Below are 22110 nucleotides of genomic sequence, written 5' to 3'. Positions count from 1 at the left end.
ACACAAGTTAAAAAAAAAAACAAGGTCCACCGCACCGAAGGCTTTTTACATTAATGTCCACGGCTCAAGGTCCAGACACCAGAGTTCACGCATGGGAGTCAACATAAAAGCCACAAGAGTTCACGCACATCAGTTCTACTCCGTACTATGTCCGTACATAGACGCATGCTCAGCCAGGCTGCCAAAACTGCGCCTTGGCCTCTGAACATACGACTCCCTTCCCTAGACAACACGCAAATGTTACACATTATTAATAAGGCACTATACACCATTGCACGGTGTTACTGGCGACCTTGATGAAGCCAATCGACCAACGCAGGAGGAAAGATTGTTCCCCCAGCGCCACCAGCTCATGCTGCAGGTGCTCTATGGCCATTTTACGAACGCGCCACAACAGGGGATACATGGCAGCTGCGGTCGTGCCTGCAAGGCGGCTACACCTCACCAGCGCCAAACAACAAAGGCACCCACACAAAGCAGGAAGCTGACGAACGGGTCTCTCGATTTTGTGTGGGCTCCCAGCCTAAGCTCAAGCATTGTGCTGAGTAAAACCTAGAATGTGTGAAAATAGAATTTATTACAAAACCACATATCAGCGCGCAGCGATTAGTGGTAACAGCGCTGCCCTAAAAAACAGAAAAAAAAATTCAATCAGTTTCCAAGACTCCGGGCAGTCCACATGTACAACACAACAAATGTCTTTGCACAACAAATGTCTGTGGTGGTGAAACAAGCCACCCCAAATCAATCCACAAAAAGTTCACAGGTGTTCACAGAAAAAGTTCAGAAACTAGCCGAAACTCAATGCGGTACAATACTGATGCTCGGGATGTTGTTTCTGACCACTATGAAGCGCGTGGACCAGCGTAACAGAAAGGCTTCTTCGCTTAGAACTGCCAACTGATTTTCTAAGTGACTCACAAGGATCGACCGTACACGCCGCAGCAGTGGAAATATAGCCCGTTGCGGTCGGGCGCGAAGACACGCGGCACCACGACTTCGCCACAATGCAAAAGCACCAGCACACATGAGGAAGTTCACCAACACGTCATTTGAACGTGTGCTCATTCGAAGTGTGAGACCAAACAACCTGTTTAACACAGTCCAAAACGTTGCCGCTACACGACAGTGAAACAAGGCATGTTCTAATGTTTCAGTGTGCCCGCAGTCGGGCACCGTGAGGAACGCACAACGCCGAATCTCGCCAGACGGTCACACGTTGGGAGAACTTCCCAGCCACGCGACCATCCGATATCCCGAGGGGGGGGGGGGGGGGGGGGGGAAGGGGAGGGGGGGTGTAAAGAGAATTTATTATAACCTACATATCAGGGCGCAGCGACTAGTGATAACAGCGCTGCAATAAGTACAGAAAATCATCCAATCAGTTTTCATGTAACGTGGTCATTCTACACACTGCGTAAAAATGTTTGGCGTGGGCAACAAGCTACTACAAATCAATTCACACAAAGTTCACCAGTGTTCAAAGAAATAGTTAATAGAGAAACGCTCAGGATGTTGCTCCTCACCACTATAAAGCGTGTAGACCAACGCAAAAGAAAGGCTTCTCCTAGAGCTGCCGACTCGTGTTCCAAATGACTCATGAGAATCGACCGGACACGCCAAAGCAGTGGGAACATTGCCCGTTGTGGCCGTGCTCGAAGACAAGCAGCAGCACGATTTCTCCACAAAACAAAAGCACCAGCACACATCAGAAAATTCACCAACACATCATTTCAACTAGAGTTCATTCGAAGATTGAGTCCGAACATCCTGCTTAATACAGTCCAAAAAGTGGCCGCTACACGACAGTGAAACAAGACATGTTCTAACGTTTCAGTGTGGCCGCAGTGCGGACACCGTGCGGAACGCGCAACGCCGAATCTCGCCAGACGGTCACACGTCGGGAGAACTTCCCAGCCACGTAACCACCCGAAATCCCGAACATCAGCCGGAAGTGCCGCCGAAGTCAGCTGATGCCAACGAACACCGCGTGACCTTCCTATCTGTTGGTTGTCTAATTGGGTTATTGCCAATTTTCGCACACTTCACTCGCCGTACTTTGCCTAAAACTTAGGCTTGGCAAAGAAGACTGGAAATTTCGCAATGTTTTTATAACATACGCGTAAAATGGCGGCGGCTGCTCAGCAGAAGGACCGGCGATGCGCACGTCATAAAATAATGACCGGGAAGTTTCCAGAAAGTACTGTAGCAGCGCCTTCCCTGGGTACTCGTCTGAGTCTACAAGGTAGATCACTGCACGTACCTCCAGCACGCTGCACATGGTTTGCAAACAAGGCAGACTAAAACCACCCATTCACTTGGGCAGCCTGAGCAGCGCTCGTGACACTGTTTCTCTTTTGCCCGCCCAGAAGACCGATCCAAACTTCGCGGCGAACTGTCGGGTGAAATGGCGCAGCGGTTTTGCTACTCGTGCTAATGTCATAAAAAAGCGCCGCCGAGACGGACGACTTAATTGTGTAGCTTCGCTCTGCGAGGGAAAGCCTGAACTTTCCTGCAACTGCAAGACGCTGCTCCGCAGTCTCAAGGAGGCGCTTCCACGTACTACGCGCCACTTCACCCGAGGAATGGAAAACCACACCAAGTACTCGAACACCTGTCACCCATTCTACGTCGCCCGCCAAGCCAGACGCAAATGTGCCGAAACGCACCGCCATACTTTTTCCCCTGTTCAGTCGAGCTCCGAACAGCTCACCGTACTCCTGAAATAGCCGCATAAATGCTTGGTAGCTGTCCTCGTACCGAATGAACAGGGACACGTCGTCCGTGAAGAGAATTTATTATAAAACCACATATCAGCACGCAGCGACTAGTGGTAACAGCGCTGCCCGAAAAACAGAAAAACAAAATCCAATCAGTTTCCAAATACTCCGGGCAGTCAACACTTTGCACGACAAATGTCTATGGTGGTAAAACAAGCTACTCCGAAATCAATCCATAAAAAGTTCACATGCGTTCACAGAAAGAGTTCATAAACTCGTTGAAAGTCAATGCGGCACAATAGTGATGCTCAGGATGTTGTTCCTGGACACTATGAAACGCGTGGACCAGCGTAACAGGAAGGCTTTTTCGCCTAGAACTGCCAACTCATTTTCTAAGTGACTCATAAGGATTGACCGCACACGCCACAACAATGGAAACATCGGCCGTTGCGGTCGGGCGCGAAGACACGCGGCACCACGATTTCGCCACAATACAAAAGCTCCAGCACACATCAGGAAGTTCACCAACGTGTCATTTGAACGTGTGCTCATTCTAAGTGTAACACCAAACAACCTGCTTAGCACAGTCCAAAACGTTACCGCTACACGACACTGAAACAAGGCATGTTCCAATGTTTCAGTGTGCCCGCAGTGCGGGCACCGTGAGGAACGCACGATACCGAATCTCGCCAGACGGTCACACGTTGGAAGAACTTGCCATCCACGCAACCATCCGAAATCCCTAACATCAGAAGGAAGCTCCGTCGAAGTCAGCTGATACCAACGGACACCGCGTGATCTTGCTATCTGCTGATTATCTAATTGGTTTATTGCCAATTTTTCGCACAATTCGCTTGCTGTACTTTCTCTGAAATTTAGGCTTGGCAAGGTAGACTGGACGTTTCTCAGTGTTTTGACAACATAGGCATAAAATGGCGGTGACTGCTCAGCAGAGGGACCGGCAATGCGTTCGTCATAAAACATTGAGCGGTAAGTTCCCAGAAAGTACTGCAGCAGCGCCCTCCCTGGGTATTCAGTTGAGTCCACAAGGTCGAACCACGGCCTCCGAGATCGGCTGCCGGCGGCGCGCCGCCGGCAGCCGATCGCGGAGGCCGTGGTCGAACACTGCGCGTACGGCCAGCACGCTACACATGGTTTGCAAGCAAGGCAGACTGGAACCACCCATTGACTTGGGCAGTCTAAACAGCGCACGCGACACTGTTTTTGTCTTGCCCGCCCGAAAGAACGACCCGAACTTCGTGGCGAGCTGACGGGTGAAATGGCGCGGCGGTTTCGCTACGTGTGCTACATAAAAAAGTGCCGCCGAGACGGACGACTTAATTATGTAGCTGCGCTCTGCGAGGGAAAGTCTGAACTTTGACGCAACCTCAAGACGCTGCTCCGCTGTCTCGAGGAGGCGCTTCCACGTACTACGCGCCACTTCACCCGAGGAATGAGAAACCACACCAAGTACTCGAACACCCGTAACCCATTCTACATCGCCCGCTAGGCTAGATGCAAATGTGCCGAAGCGCACCGCCATACTTTTGCCGCTGTTCAGTCGAGCTCCAGACAGCTCACCGTACTCATAAAATAGCCGCATAAACGCTTGGTAGCTGTCCTCGTCCCGAATGAACAGGGACACATCGTCCGCATACGCAGAGACCTTGACTTGACCTATGCCAGGCAACGGGAAGCCGCGGATGGCAGTGTTTGCATCGATACGGCGGAGCAGCGGGTCTAGACAAATGACAAAGAGCAGAGGCGACAAGGGGCATCCCTGCCTTATCCCACGGGTGACGGAGAACGGACTACTTAATAGTCCGTTGAAAAGGATTCTAACCCTCACGTTCGAGTACAGCAGCTCAAGCATCGTGGGGGGGGGGGGGGGGTAAAGAGAATTTATTATAACCCACATATCAGGGCGCAGCGACTAGTGATAACAGCGCTGCCCTAAGAACAGAAAATTATCCAATCAGTCTGCATGTAACATGGTCATTATACACACTGCACAAAATTTTTGGCGTAGTTAACAAGCCACTACAAATCAAGTCACACAAACTTCACCAGTGTTCAGAAAAACAGCTCATAAACTAACTCAGCTCAGTACGGCACTAGAGAAACGCTCAGGATGTTACTCCTGACCACTATAAAGCGCGTAGACTAACGCAAGAGGAAGGCTTCTTCCCCTAGAGCTGCCAACTCATGCTCCAAATGACTCATCAGAATCGACCGGACACGCCACAGCAGTGGGAACATTGCCCGTTGCGGCCGGGCTCTAAGACATGCAGCACCACGATTTCTCCACAGAACAAAAGCACCAGCGCACATCAGAAAGTTGACCAACACATCATTTGAACGAGTGTTCATTCGAAGTGTGAGTCCGAACATCCTGCTTAATACAGTCCAGAACGTTGCCGCTACACTACAGTGAAACAAGGCATGTTCTAATGTTTCAGTGTGGCCGCAGTGCGGACACCGTGCGGAACGCACAACGCCGAATCTCGCCAGACGATCACACGTCGGGAGAACTTCCCAGCCACGCAATCATCCGAAATCCCGAACATCAGCCGGAAGTGCCGCCGAAGTCAGCTGATGCCACCGGACACCGCGTGACCTTCCTATCTGTTGGTTGTCTAATTGGGTTATTGCCAATTTTTCGCACACTTCACTTGCCGTACTTTCCCTAAAACTTAGGCTTGGCAAGGAAGACTGGAGATTTCGCAATGTTTTTATAACGTACGCGTAAAATGGCGGCGGCTGCTCAGCTGAAGGACCGGCGATGTGCGCGTCATAAAATAATGACCGGGAAGTTCCCAAAAAGTACTGCAGCAGCGCCTTTCCTGGGTAATCGTCTGAGTCCACAAGGTCGACCACTGCCCGTACCGCCAGCACGCTGCTCATGGTTTGCAAACAAGGCAGACTAAAACCACCCATTGACTTGGGCAGCCTCAGCAGCGCTCGTGACACTGTTTCTGTTTTGCCCGCCCAGAAGAACGATCCAAAATTCGTTGCGAACTGTCGGGTGAAATGGCGCGGCGGTTTTGCTACGGGGGGTAAAGAGAATTTATTATAACCCACATGTCAAGGCGCAGCGACTAGTGATAACAGCGCTGCCCTAAGTACAGAAAATTATCCAATCAGTTTTCATGTAACGTGGTCATTCTACACACTGCGCAAAAATGTTTGGCGTGGGCAACAAGCTACTGCAAATGAAGTCACATAAAGTCCACCAGAGTTCAAAGAAAGAGTTCATAAGCTATACTGAACTCAGTACGGCACTAGGGAAACGTTCAGGATGTTGCTCCTGACCACTATAAAGCGCGTAGACCAACGCAAAAGGAAGGCTTCTTCCCCTAGAGCTGCCAACTCATGCTCCAAATGACTCATGAGAATCGACCGGACACGCCACAGCAGAGGGTACATTGCCCGTTGCGGCCGGGCTCGAAGACATGCAGCGCCACGATTTCTCCACAAAACGAAAGCACCAGCGCACATCAGAAAATTCACCAACACATCATTTGAACGAGTGTTCATTCGAAGTGTGAGTCCGAACATCCGGCTTAATACAGTCCAAAACGTTGCCGCTACACGACATTTAAACAAGGCATGTTCTAACGTTTCAGTGTGGTCGCAGTGTGGACACCGTGCGGAACGCACAACGCCGAATCTCGCCAGACGGTCTCACGTCGGGAGAACTTCCCAGCCACGTAGCCATCCAAAATCCCGAACATCAGCCGGAAGTGCCGCCGAAGTCAGCTGATGCCACCGGACACCGCGTGACCTTCCTATCTGTTGGTTGTCTAATTGGGTTATTGCCAATTTTTCGCACACTTCACTTGCCGTACTTTCCCTAAAACTTAGGCTTGGCAAGGAAGACTGGAGATTTGCAATGTTTTTATAACGTACGCGTAAAATGGCGGCGGCTGCTCAGCTGAAGGACCGGCGATGTGCGCGTCATAAAATAATGACCGGGAAGTTCCCAGAAAGTACTGGAGCAGCACCTTTCCTGGGTACTCGTCTGAGTCCACAAGGTCGATCACTGCCCGTACCGCCAGCGCGCTGCTCATAGTTTGCAAACAAGGCAGACTAAAACCACCCATTGACTTGGGCAGCCTCAGCAGCGCTCGTGACACTGTTTCCGTCTTGCCCGCCCAGAAGAACGATCCAAACTTCGTTGCGAACTGTCGGGTGAAATGGCGCGGCGGTTTTGCTACGCGTGCTACATAAAAAAGCGCTGCCGAGACGGACGACTTAATTATGTAGCTTCGCTCTGCAAGGGAAAGCCTGAACTTTCCTGCAACTGCAAGACGTTGCTCCGCAGTCTCAAGGAGGCGCTTCCACGTACTACGCGCCACTTCACCCGAGGCATGAAAAACCACACCTAGTACTCGAACACCCGTCACCCATTCTACGTCGCCCGCCAAGCCAGACGCAAATGTGCCGAAGCGCACCGCCATACTTTTTCCCCTGTTCAGTCGAGCTCCAGACAGCTCACCGTACTCCTGAAATAGCCGCATAAATGCTCGGTAGCTGTCCTCGTCCCGAATGAACAGGGACACGTCGTCCGCATACGCGGACACTTTAACTTGGCCTATGCCTGGCAACGGAAAGCCGCGGATGGCAGTGCTTGCATCAACACGGCGCAGCAGTGGGTCGATACAAATGACAAAAAGCAAAGGTGACAAAGGGCAGCCCTGCCTTATCCCACGGGTGACAGAGAACGGACTACTTAAAAGCCCGTTGACAAGGATTCGGACGCTGACGTCCGAGTACAACAGCTCGAGCATAGCGACAAAGTCTGGCGGAAAGCCGTATTGGCGCAAAACTCCCAGCAAGTATCGGTGCTCCACTCTGTCAAAAGCTTTCGCTTGATCGAGAGAGATGAAGCACCCAGAAGCGCTAATCTTTGTCGCGTAACAGAACAAATCGCGCGTCAATGCCAGGGACGAGAAAATTGTGCGACCTGGTACGCTGCACGTTTGCGCTTTGCTTATGATATCGGGCAAAACGGTACTGGTGCGTCTGGCCAAAATGGATGCTACAATCTTGTAGTCAGTGTTCAGTAGTGTAATTGGTCGATACGCCTGGGGCTGCGTAGGATCCCCGCCTGGTTTTGCGATCAAGATGACACGGCCTTCACGGAAGGAGTCAGGTCGCACTCCGCGCTGAAGAAAGCCGTTCACCATGTCGAGTAGTGCACCCCGAATTGCCGGAAAAAACTTCTTGTAAAATCCAGCAGGGATACCGTCAGGCCCAGCGTGCCCTAAAGAGAATTTATTAAACACAGGTTACAGCTAGGACCCGCTGTAGTTAGCTACTACACGGGTCGACAGAGCACAGGATTTACGTAATGTGCCACAGAGGAAAAGGAAGTGAAGATCATGGAAGTTCACAAAACAACTAGTACACCGCACCGAAGGTCCTTTACAATAATGCTACAAAGTCGCCCCGGCAACAGGTAAATATGCCTTTCAAGCTTGCTTCAAACGACCCCCGACCCGATCAAGCCTATAGCGTCGAGAGCCGGTGGGTACCTGAGTGTAACAGAAATTATAACCCGTCTACAAACAGCGTTTTCTTGTACTTGACGATAGTTGAAGCCGACAAAGAGCGTTCCACAAATCTTTAAATCATTTTAGTTTATTTTGAACCGGTTTTATCCATTAAACAATTTTCATTTAGTACGCGTTGCGTTCTAGCGCGAGGCGTTGTAAAACGAGTGTCCCGGTGTTCTACTGCCGTGTCTACATGAGCCGAGGACAGCAGGAGACGCCGACAGCCCGAGCTTCTAAGGGCCTCGCCCATAAAACTGGATAACGCTAACTTTGGTTTTTTGGTGAGTGGGAGGCAGATGACGACAGCATCCACCGAGTACGTACAACAGCGGTTGGCCGTCGGGTGCAGTTTCTTCCCGTAGTCGGCAAGTGTTCTAATATCGGGCGGCAAATTTCAAGTAGCCATGCCTACTCGATCACACTTACGCCAACATGCTAAAACGCTGCTTTACTGCCCGCACGACTAGAATGGCAGCAAGGAAAACAAATGCCGCTAACGTTCATTCGTCCATTTTTTACTAGTTAGCGCAAAGGGATCCTTGTGACTGAGAACAGTATAGATAAAACGCCACAGGGGAATAAAACACAGAAAGAGTAGGGGATACTCGGGCTGCGCGACACGAACAAGGAGGAAGGCGAGTGGCGATGACGATTGGGATGGAATGTGCTCCTGGAAACGATGAAGTGCCAGCGAGGCACATATATACACTCTAAAATGTCCGCGTGTCTGCTTCCACACCATGCACGAAGAAGGCGAATCGCTGAGGTCAGTGCGGTAAAACAGGCCAGTGACGACACTCGGCAAAAGATTTGACGAGAAAAATGTGGTCTGCGCTGTGATATCGCGCCATTCAAGCATGACGTCTGCATTGTGCGATGTCACAGTGGAGACCATTTCTGAATCAAACCATACGTAGTACATCATTATTTGCCGGATTTGATCCCACGGACGCTGAGATGGGCAATTCGGGTGCAGTGTGGAAAAGCAGATCCACGGACATTTTTTAGAGTACATAGACCACAGTGTGACATTAAGTTACTTCCAATTGAACATTTTTTATCGTAGAATCGCCTATTGTCAACAGTTTTTCTGCAGAACGTGCAAACCTCGACATTAATTTTTCGTCGAAGTAATTTTTTATTTAACAAGTGCTTCTCTGCACTGACCATCACCATTCTTTTCATTTAGTTACACATGCGCAACTCTTAATATTTAGCGTCCCTATTCATACACACGTTTATTGGCAAGTTTCGAATTCTTGTCTCTCTAAAAACGACGCGCGATAGCGCTTCCATCGTTGCGAATCCCAACGGATCAAATTGACGTGAAGGAATGGACGTTTTCGCTCGTATGTACAAGGATGAAGTTTTGCTACCGAGTGAGTTTATTTGACCCTTCGGAGCTCTTTACTTGTCTGGAACTTCGCAGCAAAAGTTCAGTATCTCAAGGCAGCATAGACACCTATAAAGTGCCCCAAGCTATATAAATGCACGTAGAGCATGTGGGCTACCTCTACTCTACACTACATTTAGAGTAGTAGCATTAGAATAAAATAACACGCTGTTCTTACTGTTACTACTCTCGCACATCACCTACTGCGGAGAGACTGCCCACTACGGTTTCGAGCTAGCCAAGCCACCTGGCAGGGTCGGCTCTCTCCGCGCGTACGCTAGACAGTCCAAACGGAAGGAGGAGGAGGAAAATCTTTATTCAACTGAAGAGCTGGTAGGTGGGCGGTGTCCTTAGTTCAGGACTCCGTTGGTTCTACCTGCCGTCTTCGCCCTTTCGGTCAGCCATAACTGCCTATTCGGGTCGGAGCTGGCAAGCTCACTCTCCCACTGCTCATAGGTAGGTCTGGGAATTGATTTCAAGCATGGGTTATTCTGGCCCTCCCAGACCATATGGGATAAAGTAGCGCGTTGGCCGCAGTAATTGCCCAGGGGGTTATAGAGTGTGGGGTGAATTGGCGTGTAGTCTCGTGGGGTGTGGTGAGGTGTTTGTAGACGGCGGAAGGTCGCTTCTTGTTCTTTGGACAGCGAGTCACCTCCTGGCGGGTAAGTGCGTCGGGATAGCCTGTAGTATTGCGTGATGTCGCTGAAAGTAGTGAGAGGGTGATCTGCCCGGTCGTCACCCTCCAACGGTGCCCGGTTTGCAAGACCTAGGGCGAACGCATGGCTGCTTGATTGCCGCAGAGTAACGAATGGGCAGGCGTCCAAATTATTGATAGGCTTCTTTTGGGGAGATTCTGGGCTAGAACCTGCATTGCTGTTTTGGAAATTCTTCCCGCCATGTACGTACGACATGCGGCTTGGGAGTCAGTGATGATGGTACTGGCTTGAGTCTGCGCAATGGCTAATGCGATCGCTGCCTCTTCCGCTTGGAGGGTAGTGCACTGCTTTAGACTTATGCTCGTGATGAGGGCAGTGGGGGTTGCGAAAACTGCTGTTTTGATGTTCTCGCGCGCGTAGTCCGCTGCGTCCGTATACACCGTGGTGGTAGATTCTCCGTGTAATTTTCCGAGGGCTTGGGCTCTGGCTTGCCTTCTCCCTACATGGTGTTGAGGGTTCATGGTCCGTGGAAGTGGGGTACTAGCAGCATTGACCGAATGTCCAGTGGGATGTCCGACGTCGTTTCGATGGTTTGTGGGAGTGTGTAGCCTAGGCGTTGGAGTACGTTGCGTCCAGGGAGGGGGGGGGGGGAGGTAATGGCTAGGCGTGTTCTCTGCGTGGTGAGCGGTGGGCTTTAGTCAGTAGAACACGTGCTTGCAGTAGAGCAGTAGATGTACTTGTGGGCGAAACTAGGGCTTGTTTGTGCACTTTGCGGATAATTCTGTTTATCTTCTGCTTTTCTCGCCCCTCAAAGATGGTGTAGGGGGCGAAATAGGTTATTTGAGAAACAATGAACGCTTGGACCAAACGTAGCATGTCATGCTCTTTCATGCCGTGGTTCTGATTCGCAATCATTCGGAGCATCCTAACTATTTGCGCTGTGGTTGCTTCTACACTCTTAATCTGGATCCACATAAGATCCACTTAGTAACTGGAACTTTTTTGCAAAAAAGTTCCACTTATATATTTGGAACCGTGTTCCACATATCCTTAAAATGTAAGTGGAACAGTGCACCACATATTTTTGCAGCTATATTATCTGGATCGGAGTTCCAAATAAAAATATACGGATCACTGTTCCAAATAAACTGGTAGTGTAAGTTACTGGAACACTGATCCACGTAAAATGATTATGGATTTATCCGGTGCGCCGTTCCAGGTACCTTCAGACCAGCTGTTTATATAAAACGGTGTTCCGATAGACGTTGAGAAGCTGTCTATGGGACTCCACTTTTCCAACATGTCTGCTTTCCTGTTGGTATAAACTGAGGTCATTTGCCAGGCTGGCGGATGCATTGGTATCAGAAGGAAACCGCAAGCACCATTCTAACGCAGCCTTGACATATGGCCCACAGTGATACCAACAATTGGAAAACAGAAACCGCCGCAGCAGTGTGGTCCCTGACAGTTCCCAACAGTTGCCTATCGGAGCACAGTTCTATATAAAAGTTGGTCTGAGATACCTGGAGCGGCACACAGAGACTTTGGCTTCATCCGCCGAATCCTGTTCTGGGTTTTGGCTGCATGTAAAAGAAACAAGACTCGCATTAAAATACACACCAAACCAACTATTAGCACTGATACAATGCTTTTAAAAACACTAAGGAAATTTTATTCGCTCGTAGTATTGCGTACATTTGAGATACGGAGACATATCTGTTTCCACTTGGGCAGAAAATGACCAGCGTACAGGATCAAATACCAAAACGATATCAAGTGGCGAAAACGATCTAAGTGGCATTTTCCTATTTTTGCTAATATTTACCATTCTTTTTGCTAAAAACACATGGGTAATAAAGATGGCTTTAAGCGCAACCGCGTCACAAACAGACTTGTACATCTACCCTCGCAGTAACTCAAAAAGCATTACACAACAGTGAGCATAAAATATGCTGTTTTATGACATGAAATCAGCTACCGCAAATGCGGAAGTACCCACAGCGCTTGCCATACCATGTTTACGCATCCCGGTTCCAAAAAATGCAGTTTGCTATTAAATTGTAGGGAAAAGCCAAAAATACAAGCCATACACGGTTGGATTATCACAAGACCTGCAAGAATCTAGGAAAAGAGCACCGGAGCCAATACTAACAATTTAACATTTGCACAGAAAAAATTACCGGAAGCATGTGGCACTATTGCACACCTAAAACATACACCATATATCAATATCAAGCTAACTGTAATATCAAGCTAACTGTAGCCAAAACCGACTATATACGCGCCCTGAAAAAGCCTTTCACTGAAGCCGCGTTCTTTCCCCGACAATTTGTAGCTATTTAAAATAACTTATCCAAAAAAAAGCTCATAGCACCCAGTGTGAATCTTACAAAATTTTACAAACCAGATAGCTCGGAGCATGTTACGCATTTTAAAATTTATCAAGCAGCCTAACTCTAAAGACGTTATTAGTTCCCTCAAGAACAATTCAGACATCCCAAATAACCAAGCCAGGTAGCGTTGAAACATACAGGTGACCAATTTTACCAAGCGAACTTGGAAGCATTTTTCCAGCCGAAACATTTATCTGAGGTAAAATTCAGTTGCGTGCTATACAAACCCTACTATCATGACGACAGCATGCTTGTGACAAAGCACTGCCTCTAACAAGCGAGAAATGCAACTTTGTCCAAAGTAAACAACTTTTTCAAGCCAAATATGTATATTTCGCATTCTTCTAGGGCTTAGGTGTCAGCTAAGATACAGTACAAAAATTGATTAATAAAACCCCAAACCGTCTGTGTAAATAATTATTCTCACGTTTGCATCCATCAACAGCAGCACTGCCATGGAAAAAATTTCGAGCTGCACTTGAATAGTAAAAACATTACAGTGCAGTGCCATTAGCTACATTAACAGAGTAACAGAGCAGCAGCAAAGGCAGCCTGCGCTTTGTGCCAATAATGAAAAATTGCAAAGGAAAGCACGACTTCACTTTTGCAGTTGACATGCCGCTTGCATCTACCCATCATTTGAACCACGACATAGCTTTCCGAATAGGCTTAAACGTCTAACAATAATTTAAAACCCCAAGTAGAGTGACCACATCAAGTCTTTCAACAGAGCTTTAAACTTAAATGACACCAGGCCACTGTTAAATGGACAAGAACTCTCTGCAAAAGTCCCAAGAACTCTCCAAAGTCGCATAAGTTTCAGGAGATTAAGATGAAATATACGGCGAGGAGGATGACCACATCTTGATGCGACAATGCAGGCGGAAAATCCATGACGTGTTTCTTGCAGACAATATTTACGCTGCCATTCTCTTCTCTCAAAATAACTGGACGTCGAGAATAACTGGACCACGTCATGTACCTTTAAGGAAGGAACAAGAAAATTTTGTTAGACGATGGCTTTAAATGAGTGAGTTGCCTAGGATACCCCTTTTATAGCACAGTAATTGATTGAAATATCAGCGATTTCTTGGTTTCTTTTCTGGGAATGCTGCTAACAATGTACAAAAAATATTAGCACAGACTGTCAATGGCAGTTCTCTAATTTTGAAAGCAACCGCATTGGGCGTGGCCGTGGCGCCGTATTATCACAGCAGCAACTCTCAGTGTGAAAGCAAAACGTTTGCAAAACTTGAATGCAAAATAATAGTCTTTTTGTCCACATGTTGCAGCATCCGAAACAGGCTGAATGTGAAGGTATTTCCCAATTTGGAGTTCACGATTTATTCTTAACAGTAAGATTTTGCCACAAAGAACTACCACAAATTCAGTCCCGCAAAAATAAAATGCCAGCTTCAATAAACACTACCATAAATTGAGTCCCACAAAAATAAAATGCCAACTTACCCAACTAAAATTAAGATGCAGGCGTTCCTGGCAGGGCCTCCTCGGAGTGATTTTCCAGGAAAGTTTTGCCAACGTGTTCCCAAAAGCTCTTACTGTTGTTTTCACCTACAGGTCAAGTTGTCACTGAAATGGTGTTCCGAAGCCATTACGTATAATGCAACTACCTAAAAAGGGACCATCAAAGTTCCAGAACTGGGAGTGCGTACTTACTTGTAGAATGCAATGATTTCATCCCGTACAACGGCTTTCACGTGTTTCCTTTTTGTGAACACACGACTTCAAGAACGGTGAACACACGCCTTCAAGAACCAGGAAAATGGCAGTATGCATTCCTTGTTCCATTGTTTTAAGTCCCGGTCCGCCCTATTTCCTAGAAATAAAAACAGTATAAAAATATCGAAGCATAAATTTACGCTTCCCTCTAAGAAGGGAGTACTACAAGATCTCGTACAAGGCCTGATTAGTTGTGCTAAAATTTATTTTGCATCACGAGCCCTGGTAACGTTTTCAGGCGAAACAATTATAAATATAAAAATATTTGAACATTTTTAGGCTCACCTGTCATTGCTCCATGCGGTGTGGTGAACGTCTGTATAATACGCAACGCTCAAGAGGCACTCTTTCGTGGCTTTATGACTTCCACAATGCATTCACAATCTGTCACACTTGTCACGACGACGCCTCGGTGTGCCGAAAATGTCTTCAGCCACAGTGAATGCCACAGCCATGATTTCACAGGTATATGTAAGGAATGGAAATAATTCGTTTTAATTTCTGTTCTTCAGACAAAGGAAAACAATTGTCGCAAACTACCAGTGTAGAGACAAATTTCGCAGTATATTTTCTAAGTTCAAGGAAGCACAGAAATGGGTTAATGTTGGGTGCACATAGTCATGCAAGAACTTATCACCGGAGCGTTGTCGGAAATTATTTCGACTCTCGGGTTGCCACCGACATTGACGGCATAAAAATGCAAGAGTGGCTTATTTCTAACGCGGTTCCTGAAGTAGCAACCACTAATTATGGATATTGGATAATTATCCTGAAGTCTCAAGTTACCACTGACATTAACAGCATAGAAACGGCAGCACACTTTCTATATACCCGCTGCGTGTTTCCACATATTTCTTCCCCTCTACAAAAGAAACGTTTGTTACTGCGGTACTGCTAAGACAACCACTGTCCCTTCCATTTCTCTACACTTCAGGCAATGTAAAATAGATCATCTCAATTGGTCAAAGGAATTGGAAGAAACATGGAACTGCATAACACACTGCACAGATAAACGTAAGCTGACGCCTTGAAAGCACATCAACACAACTCGAAATAGCGTCTACCTTGCGCGCAACGGGCAAGGTCGAAGACTCCCGGTCTGGTAAGCACAGTAAATGGCATTCTACTCATCAGACTAACACAACGCCGAAATTACCACGCAAGTTTTAAAAATACCAATAAATCTAAGGACGGACGCTCCGACAAACTTGCTTGGAAGTTGTACACGTGTGCACGCGCGATTATCGCGAGCGACTAACCCGAGAATATTCGCTACCGCAGACATACACAGCTACCGTCAATATACAACTAAGCAAAGCCACACAGTAAGGAAACATCCACTCATGAAACGCCCAAACCAGGAACTTCTGACGTACGCAGTCAGAAATTTCCAGCCGACTCTGACCCACGAACACGGGAGTTTTGGTAAATTACGGCTGCAAACGTTTCTCCAACACAAAATGTTACACGCCGCGACCACAAGCATGAACGACACACGAACAACGGGCATAGACGCGGTATGTTTATCGGACGCAGTTAACAAGGATGTCACTGAACAACAACCGTTACCAGCACATAAATAAGCAGCACTGACCTTTTTTGCGCCTCCTGGAAAAACTCCACATCGTCGAGCAGGAAATACAGCCCAGGGATATGAAAAAATTCGCAGTTGCGCGCCGCAATCAACCCAATTTAAACTGCTAACGGCGCTAACGGTTCTCGCCAGCGTGACCAAGAACTTCTTTAGTAAATATCAGGCGCATCGCGCGAGCAATTGAGAAACCCGCTTGGGAGTGCCACTGGTGGCGCTGCATGCGGAAGACCGTAAAATTAGCGGAGGGAATCCTGGAAGATGGGAGCGCTGCTGTCGTTTAAAGTGTTGACGCAGTCCCGATTTTCATCCGTCGTCATCGTACCCGTTGCAGCCCCACTGTACCGTGAATCAACGCAAAAACAGCTCTGCCGTGCTGCTGCTGACGCATGCGCATTGCATGCGCTACTGGAGTGGCGATCTTTTCCTCGTGGCTTCGGCGTACTTTCGTTCTCGCGGAGGCTTTTCGATGCGCCCGCATAAGAACTCATACAAACTCGGCGCACGTGATGGCTTTTATTGGATTCGGAAAACGGGCGTATGCGTCTAAGCGGACGTTTACGCCCGCTGAGGCCGAAACAAAGCTCAGATAATAGCCGCGTTAGCGCGTTAGTACTGGCTAAAGTTGTTTCTCGCGGAGGGTCGTGAGTGCGTGCGATATCCGAGCTTAACTTTGGATGACAATTTCTCCGTTACTGTTTACAATGAATGCAAAAGGGCGTGGCTTCATTTACTGCTTTTCTTGACAACAAGCCTTTCCGTAGTCAATAAAATATACTGCGACGCTCTTAGATACCCACGTTATATAAAGCTACTTACAGCTAATTAGTAAGTAATAATACATAGGCCCGTTTCCCAGCCCTTTTCCCTCCTGAACACCAATACTACAGGAAAACAGCAACTGGGGAAGCAGCTAGAGAAGGCGGGTCATTCAATGAACTTCAATTACTATGACAAGGCACAACACCACCAAGTTAACTCTGCGTATTTTTGCCGTTACTGCACAGCATAATTAGGAATTACAATGTCATTTCAGCATTAATACATACAAAATAATGCAGGTATCACGTGGTATATCTAGGTTTAGTTCCGTTCACCCAGTCAACCGCTCTTTGCAAAGAGGCTCTTGTTTTTGCTTGTGGAAATTAAAAGGGACTCACATGTTAGCATTCCTATCGGACTTACTACGTCATGACCAACGGACTTAAAAACCATCGTGCACCAATACGAATAGTTTTACAAATACATACCGATATTCACAACGGCCTAGTTTGCTTATTTTAGATATATGTCGCTTCTCTACTGAAACAAAGAAATAAAACTCTCGCATGGTGAGACCGCTAGCACCTTCCAGTGAAGACTGGATAAACCAAAATGCGTTTCTAGTTTTTTTATCTCTGCGAAGAAATGATATACAGCAGACTCCCGTTAAGACGAACCCGAACGGACCGTAAATATGTATGCGTATTATCCGAAATTCGTCTTAAGCGGAGGTGTATTGCATTGTGGACGTTACAAGAGAAAAATGTTGTGGTTCTTAATCAGTGTTCGTTTTAACCAAGTTCGTCTTAACGTGGGTCTACTGTATTTCTAGAAGAAGCAAACCAGGTTGTTAGTGTCATTTCTGTGAATTTGTAAAACTTCTTGTATCGGTACATGGTGCTTTTGAATTAGTAAGTCTCATGAATTTGCGTCATGAATTAGTGAGTCCCATATGAATTGGATCAGGTGAGTCACCCTTAATAGCATGCACGAGACGAAAAATGCTAACGAACATCCAAGCATATATAACTGCATTCGTGACATGCTGCGTGCAGTGTAAAATGCGGCACAGTCGGTTAACACTATGTATATACCGCATCAGGGCATAAATAAAGTGGACTAAGTACCTATTTTACAGCAGATTGTAGCCATTCATACGTTCCTGTAAAGCACTTAAAATTATGCACGTACTACAACACAGCGAGCTGATGGCTGAGCATTGAGCAAAAAACAATGTTTCTGCGACGCTTTGTGAACCAAATGCAGAACTTGCAATAGTCTCAACAACTACATATATTTCTTTATGAGGTATCTACAAAAGCCCAATGAATTCTTCAGCACTACCACGGCTCTATTCCAAACGCAGAAGGAGAACCTGGGGACATCTGGTCCTTCTGAAATTCAAGTCATTGGTGATTTCAGACGTACTGCGCGTCTGCAATTAGCAAAAGACGATATTCACTAAAGCGGTCTGAGCGCCGCAGACAACCTGAAAGGGGTTCGTGAAATTTCTATTTTCGCTAAGATACTCTTTTCTCGCACCTTTCATGCTTTGTACGGTGTTGTTATAGCAGTGGACATATTGTTTTCTGTCAAATAACGTCACTAAAAATACGTCTTAGCCGTCTTATATAAGTAAACTTCTCTAAGACAGTTCCATAGATATCGACGAAGTTTATTAAATTTTATGTGGTGCGTGCGTGTGTGCGTGTGTGCGTGTGTGACTGCATGCATGTGTGTGTGTATGTGTGGGTGCGCGGGTGTGCGTGTATCTATGTCTGTGGGCGTGGGCGTGCAAGTGCTTGTGCGTGCGCTTGTGCGCCAAAGCGCGTCAAATATATATGTGGTTCATTGTTCCAGTTAATGCACGATTCAGTGCATACTTCACTGCAGCGCACAAGTTATGTGGAACAAGACACGAGCAAAAAATATACAAAAGCACTGTCCAAAATTTTTACTGGGACATAAGTGGAACAGTAACTGGAACGGCCGACAGCGCATTCCCTCATTTATTCGGTTCCACATAATAAACACAAACCTAAAGAAAACAAATGGACAGTTCCAGATAAGATCCACTTATATTTCTCGTTCCAGTTATTCTTCGTTTGGATCCAGATAAAAATATGTGGATCGCCCCGTTTAACTGGAACTTACATGGAACCAGATTAAGAGTGTAGTTTTTGGATTAGCTGGTTGTTTTTGCAATTTTCTTGATAGGTCATACCCAGTATCTTAATTGTTGAAGAAGGAAGTATACTATGTCCGTCCAGTGATATATGTCCATGGCTGCGTCGCGTCGCCTCTTTTGCACGAGTAAGAGCTCGGATTTTCGGGGGGGGGGGGGGGAGCAGGTTAGTCCGCAACCTTTTCCATAGGCCTGAACTACGTTGGCGGCTTGTTGGAGGCGGTCTTGCATTGTTCCTGCCGATCCTTTGTTGATCCATATCGTGATGTCACCGGCATATATTCCGTGATGAATATCCGGGATTTCAGCCAGCTTCTTGCTGAGATTAATCAGGGCTATGTAAAACAATATGGGAGACAAGAGCGCTCCTTGTGGAGTTCCCCTGGTTCCACACGAAATCCTTTCGGAACGGAGGTCTCCAACCTTAATGACGGCTTTTCTGGCTGTCCGGAAGTCTTTAACATAATCATACATTCTTTCCTCGATACCGAGATCGCTGAGGTTCTTGAGAATAGTAGCGTGAGCCACATTGTCAAATGCCCATTTCAGGTCGAGGGCAAGTATAGCTTTAGGTCTGGTCTTGCTGCCAGCCTCGAATATGTTATTCTTTAGTTGCAGGAGGATGTAGTTTGTCGAGAGCTGCGGCGGAAACCAAACATTGTGCCATTCTTTCGTCGGTTTTTCCAGAACTTGGTGGCAATGAAAAAGGTGGCCTCGCCGCATGGCATCTACGTTTAGTTTCTCCGAATAGCACGTACATAGACTCGCGATAATTCAAACTCGGATAATTCGAACTTTCAGTTAATTCAAACAAATTTGGAAATTTTGGTTGGCCCACTATGTTTTCAATGTATTCTGAAGCCTCTTAATTCAAACTGCTACCTTGCGTAGGTTCGGTTAATTAGTACTTTTTTATCGTCCTTGGCCGAAAATACCTGCTGCATTTGCCGTTTCTAGCTGCACATTTGCATCCTCACATCGCAACAGTCACAAATAAAGCCGATTACCCGCATACACGTGTCAATATGAAACCGCGCGCGCCATGGCAACAAGCGCCTGTGGATTGAGGAAGAAATAAATAAGACAAAAACAAGATGACATGCGAAGCAGGAGCGGCATGTGCAGAAAACTCCCGCAATTATGTGGATACTCTTGCTGGCACCGAAAACATTGTTTTGAACTTTCATGCAAAGACGAAGCAGTCACCCATCCGTAATTTTTTTTTTCAAAGTGTGACTAGCACTTCAGTATTGCGTGTGAATGTTGCATTCATAATTATATGTGAATGTTTCACTACAACACAAGTCGGTATGTTGCCCCGCGAGTCATAATTATGAGAACTTTTGATCATTCAAACTTCTGATAATTCGACCAAAATCCTCGGGTCCCTTCGGGTTTGAATTGTCGCGAGTTACCGTATTTTAACATCGGCTTTTTGCACAACACGAGAAAAATATGAGAAAAAAAAGGCAGCCTTTAGGGGTTTACAAGCCTTTTAGGTTCAAGAGCAAATTGTTTATCATTATGGCGTGCGTCGTCATAAAAGTCGAGCACAGACGGCGGGCATTGAATAAGTGCGTGAGCGCCATAAGCTGCAAGTGAAGACACCGATCAACATATATTTATCGTGGAGTCCCCCCTCACTTTCGCAAGCCTAAAATGGGTCTCCGGCGCACTCATGGCTGAGAAACACTGCTCTAGGGCCTATAGCAGTTTCACATGTGGGAAATGTGGGCACAGCAACCGTTACAGACGGACACACGGGTTTTGTCGTTGAGTCGATAGAGAAACGCTTTAGTATTTAGAAGATTTCCCACTCCGTTAAGCGTGTGACGAGCCCCTCTGTCGCAAGAGAATTGGCCTGCGCCGCGCGCAGTTTCTAATCGGCGTGCAAGACAAGATCGGAAAAGACAAGGTTTCGGGCACGTGCGCTGACGCGGTGAAGACGCATTTTGCTGTGATAGCGCTTGCAGGGTCAGGCGGAGAGAAACAAGAAGCTCTTCCAACGGCACGAATGGCCGTACAAAAGCTAGCCTTTCAGTGCGGACGACAATGCTGGGCAGAAAAATCGGAGTTACTCCAAATGCATAAAACGAGCCCGGGGAAAATGCCCATGACAGTCAAGCGATACCGGAAGCGAGATCAGTAAACGAGCTAGACCGAGAATATAGCAGGACAAGGACAGCTCAACATATCATGAACAGTCAGCATATCATGAAGGTAGCTTAAACAAACCTTAAAAATGATAAACCGAGTAATCAACAGAAGGAATGGAATGAAGGAAGGGGACCTGTTCATTGGCCGGCTTCGTCGGAAGGTTCAATTTCCGGCTTCATTCACTCAATGCCTTTCTCAAGGGCACGTAAAAGGCAATTTTGTATTGACTTCACCAAGGCTGATCGGCACTACGCCCCCCTAACTACTACAATGTAAACTACTTGGAAGTATTAGCTTTGAGGCATATTATAGTGCAGCTCTAAGGCGTCCGTTCACGGCTTACGCATTGCAGTGAATAATCAACGGTTAGGAGCGAAGGAAGAGCGAAGGATGAAAGTATGGTGACAGCAAAAAAGCGAATATAGGTGGTGTTTGTACGGTGGTACCGTATAAAAAGAAAGAGAAGGAAAAAATGCGCGCTAATCCACCCTGTGAGGGTGGTTGGAAAGCGAAGCTGTAAACGACACCCACAACGATTACGCATGCGACGTCACTTGAATTCCCACACGTTTTGCTACAAGGAGTGAAACTAGACACAAGTGAAATGCACTTAACCACGCCCGTTATTACTTCAAAGAGATATTCTTTGCTCAGGTTAAATCAATGCATGATCCATGAATGGTGATTGGTTGAATTGTATTGGCGAAGCACATGAGTGGAAACTGACTTTTTTTAATTAAAGGAAGCTCAAACCCGGTGTTAGAATCTCACTTCGTCTCTGCCGCCGCCGACGGAGGTGTCGAGATCGGCGGCAGAGACGGAGGAGAAGTGAGATGCCATGCGTTGGTGTGAGCTTTCTTTAATTTTCCTTAACTCCTAACGCATGCGCAAGGCGCACACACGGCCGCTACACGTGCCGTGGGCGGAGCGCAGAGCGGCGCGAGAGGGCGCGTGA

General features: G+C 47.1%; 1 long non-coding RNA gene across 1 annotated transcript; it reads right to left on the bottom strand.

The window, feature by feature from the left end:
- Positions 1 to 13292: 13292 nt before the first annotated feature.
- LOC144144152 (uncharacterized) lies at positions 13293 to 14861 on the bottom strand. The gene is made up of 4 exons (XR_013317172.1): positions 14746 to 14861; positions 14398 to 14557; positions 14188 to 14310; positions 13293 to 13702 (listed from the first exon to the last, which is right to left on the bottom strand). It is a non-coding gene; the product is annotated as an uncharacterized LOC144144152 (long non-coding RNA).
- Positions 14862 to 22110: the final 7249 nt, after the last annotated feature.

Source organism: Haemaphysalis longicornis, unplaced genomic scaffold (genome assembly GCF_048455015.1).
Source record: "Haemaphysalis longicornis isolate Haplotype H1 unplaced genomic scaffold, Haemaphysalis longicornis Haplotype H1 scaffold_1, whole genome shotgun sequence".
NCBI lineage: Eukaryota > Metazoa > Arthropoda > Arachnida > Ixodida > Ixodidae > Haemaphysalis > Haemaphysalis longicornis.
The sequence above is the reverse complement of the archived record's forward strand: the minus strand, read 5'-3'. Positions and strand labels throughout refer to the sequence as shown.